Source organism: Elephantulus edwardii, unplaced genomic scaffold (genome assembly GCF_000299155.1).
Source record: "Elephantulus edwardii isolate Elephantulus edwardi_28Jun2011 unplaced genomic scaffold, EleEdw1.0 scaffold00010, whole genome shotgun sequence".
Classification (NCBI taxonomy): Eukaryota; Metazoa; Chordata; class Mammalia; order Macroscelidea; family Macroscelididae; genus Elephantulus; species Elephantulus edwardii.
In genome coordinates, this window is record NW_006399760.1 from 22,501,375 (window position 1) to 22,505,587 (window position 4,213).

Below are 4,213 nucleotides of genomic sequence, written 5' to 3' on the forward strand. Positions count from 1 at the left end.
TGTCAATGTTCATGACTAGAATATCATGATCCATTTTATTTTTCACAACTTCTAGTTTTCTAGCATTCATACTCCATACAGTCTATGTTCCAACTGTTAAAAGATATTGATATTTGAAATGGTTTCTCTTCCTTTTGATTGACTTCCAATCTGGACTTTACCTCCAATGTTGTATCTCTCTGTGTTCCTCCACTGTTTATAGGGTTTTCAGAGGCCTGCTATTTCAAAAGTAGATGGTCAATCCTTCTTCCTAGTCTGAGTCTGGGAGCTCCACTAAAACCTGCTCCCCATGGGTGACCCTTCTGGCATTTGACACCCCAATAGCACAGCTTCAACATCACAGCAACCAACAGGTTACATCAGTACAGCAGACAAGTGCTGTACTAATTAGAACAATGATAAAAAAGCAAGTATACAGATACTCAAGCTACAAAGTGATTATAAGTAAGCAGGTCAACAGCCCAATACAACACACTTACAGGTAAGTCTCACAGTTTAGGAGGTTTTGTGTCCATATTTCAGGTACCAGATCTAAGGGAAGGCTTTCTCTCTGGTGATTCAGAAGGAAGGTCCTTGTTTTTGAGCTTCTTCTCTAAGACTCTTTTCCTATGGCTTAGTATCTATGTCTTACAACAAATCAGGCAGATGAAATATCATGGTACAGGGCCAGTGCAAGTCTTAACCCTTCAACTTCCACCAAGCCTTGTTCAAAGCTCATGGTCTTAGAGCAAGCAAGCAGTAGCAACACAAGAAAGTGTTTTACACACCTGTGCATGAATAAGTGGGCAAAACCAGATAACTCCAGTATGGAAAAGAATAACAAATTATTTTTTCAGTTACTCTTCACTCAAAAAGGTGAAACAGAACTCCTCAGCCTCAGGTAAACTGCACATAGTATCTTCCCTTCAGTGGGAATATATTCAGTGTTATAAAGAAAGAGGGTACAAGAAAGTTACTTTACAAGATGAAATTGATGAATGGGACCTTCTAAAGTTTAAATACCTGTGTGCATCAAAAACTTTTTCCAACAGGATGAAAAGAAAACCTACCAACAGGAAAGAAACATTTGACAATATCATCTTGGACAAGAGTTTCATAACGAAAGTTTGCAGAATATTTCTGGACCTCCACAAGAAAAAGACTGATAACACAATTACAAAATGGGCAAAAGACATGGAAAGAACTTTCACAGATGAAGATATTTAAATGGCCAACATACACATGAAGAAATGTTCAAAATCACTGACAATAAAAAAGGTGCAATTCAAAACCACAATGTGATAGCATCTCATTCCAGGAGCAGTGGCAGAGTTTAGCAGGACAGCAAGTAATAAATGTTGGAGAAGATGTGGTGAGATAGGAACTCATACACTGTTGGTGGGATTCTACAATTGTACAACTACTCTGGAAGGCATTTTGGCTCCCCCTCAGAAAGCTGAACATAGACATTCCATATGACTCACTGCTTGGAATATACACCGAGAAAATGAGAACTAAAGCAAAAACTGAGATTTGTACATCAATGTTCATAGCAGCGTTATTCACCATCACAAGAACATGGAAACAAAACGTTCAACCACAACTGCATGTTCTCTGTCTCGCTAACATGCCTCATCAAGAATATTCAATGCTCGTATTTTAGGCAGAATCACTTACTAGGCTGATCTGATGAAGTTGCCACAGCAATGGTAACATGTCTAAGTAAATTATGTTAACACACGAGAAAAATGGACTGTAAAATTAGGAGCTGAAGAGCTATTAAACAAGCCAAAATGTGACAACAGCTCTTAGAGGTCAATAAACACAACCTGAGCGACTCTTTCAAACAGCAGAGGCCTCTTTTTTCATTTTTCTTCTCTGTCTTCTAGTTCTTGTCTGTATTTTTTCATTCTTTCATTGTTACTCTTTCTGAGATATTTTAGTCTGGATTTAGATATTTGAGTTAAACTTCCATGTGAGTCATAAGCCTTAGCCTGGGCTGTCAGAAACTTCTGCAATTCTTTCATTCTTTGCTTCTACTGGGTTAGGATTCGGTTTCTTTCTTCTTCCAACATTTTCTTTTCTTCAAGTGATCTCCTGAAGACTTGCTCTCTTTCTCTGGAAGATACCTTGGACTTTGGAGGGGTGCAGCCGTGGAGCATAGACTTTGAACTTGTACTTTTTACTGTTGACTTGCCCCTTGGAGACAGAAGAGACCCATCTGTGTCCTTGACATTCTCTTCATCCGCTTTAATGTCTGCCAAGATTTTATCTCTTCTAGACAATGAGCGCGAGGATTTATGGAGACCGAGAGACTTCTGGGGTGCTACGGACACCGAACACTTGTTCTCCGAGAGGTACCTGTGCTATTCAGGGACGTTTTCGATGTCAGGAGCCTGGCATCTGACCTTGCGTTTACACTTGCATCTTTCAGGACGTCTGGGTTTCTTGGTGGCAAGACTTCTGTGAGCTGGCCGAGGCCAGGTGTCCTCTAAAAGCTCCTGGGCTTTTTTCTGAGCCTGAATCTTTCTCAAAAGCTCTTCTTCTTTGAATCTGTCACTGACAGTTGGATCCTAAAGAGATTGAGGGACAGGCCTGGCTTTAAATCGACTGGTTTTCTTCGTAGGCTTGAAAAAGTCTTTCAGCTTTTCTTGGGTCGCTTGCTTCTGCTCTTCTCCGGCTATAAACTTAAATGGCTTCTGTGAAGCCAAAAGGGCTTCTTTGCTCTTCTTCATCGCTTTTCTCCGCGCCTCATTTTGCTTGACTAGTTCACGATAAAGGGGGAGAAAAACAGACTCGGGGACTGGATTGGCCAGGAACTTCTTCCTGCACTCTGCTTCTTCCTCCTCCTGCTTCTTCAGCAGCTTGTTTTCCATCTCAATTTCTGCCTTGGATTTCAAGTTCGCCTCCCTCCTTTTCTGCTCTCGGACCGTCATCTGAAAAGGCTCGGGGACTGTAATCTTTGGCACCCATTCTTTTGGTTTCTTTCTTATTTTTTCAGTCAATGAGACGGTTGTATCATCAGACTGGATGTAATCCTCGACAGAAAAGCCTTTCCACATGTTGCTGATGAGCTCGTTGGCGAAGGTCATCACCCTGCTTTTGTCGGGGGTCTCCCTTTGGAGGTTCTCCAAGTCGTCTTCAGAGGAAACTGGAAATGCCAAGGAAGAACAGCCTACGTCGTCTCCAGAAGTGATGGCACTAGGGAGGTAGACGGGTCAGAGTTCTTTACTGATGCAGATGCAGAAGAGGCAGTAGGAGGAGGAGTCTCTTCCCTGATGATGGCTGGCTGAGCTCCCTTTAAATTTAATTTATTCTTGTGCAGTTTCTCTAGCTTTGCCATAGTGGCCAGGTGGGCGGCCTTCAGCTCCTCTAGTTTCCTGAAATATTCGGCATTTGAGCGGTAAATACCAGAAATGTCTATTGTGTCCTCAAGGCTTGCAGTTTTAGGTTCATCCATTCCAGAAAAGGTGGAGTTATAATCAGCCGCCGCCTGCGCCGCCCGCTCAGCCTTCAGCTGCTCTTCCTCGGCCGCCTCCCTCGCCGGCGCCGCCTCCACGGCCTCGATGAGATGCTCGTGTTCGTACTGGGCGACCAACGGGGTGGAGTGGCGGGAGGCCGCCACCCTGGCGGCCGGTGCGTCGGGTCTGAGCCGCCGAGGCCTCAGCGCCCGCGCTGGCCCCCGGGCGGGGACGACAGAGCGGCGGCGGTCCACCTGGAGGCTTGATAGTTGCTTTTTTGTGTAAACTGTTAGACTATGACTCATAACAAGACATAGCAATTCTATGAGCAACATAACTGAAATGTGTCCTATCATGCAATACTGATCTCTGATATGTTTGAGGCCACGGTTACAGTCACTGTGTCAGTTAATCTTGTTCAGGATTTTCCTAATTTTTCTCCAACTCTCAAACTTTCCAGCATAAAGTCACCTTCCAAAGTCTGACTCCTCCTGACAACATGTTTAAAGTATGTGAGATGAAGTTCAGATGCACTAGAAAAGTCTAAATTCAGGAAAATTCCACAAAATATCTGGCAAAAAAAAAAAAATCCCATTTGAATTTAGATATCATCTCAAGAATAGATTTGGTATATAGAACACAAATGACCAAATACCAGAAAAGTAATGCAATGGCATCAAGGATATCAAAAAAAAGCAAAAGATCATTAGAAAGACATGGGGGGGAAAAGGAGAGACCAAAATTAATATTAGAAGGGACTTTTTTTTTAAAGA

The 4,213-nt window shown here is 42.8% G+C and overlaps 1 pseudogene; it reads right to left on the reverse strand.

Annotated features, from left to right (window-relative positions):
* Nucleotides 1-1,787: 1,787 nt before the first annotated feature.
* LOC102852423 lies at nucleotides 1,788-3,745 on the reverse strand (annotated as a pseudogene).
* Nucleotides 3,746-4,213: the final 468 nt, after the last annotated feature.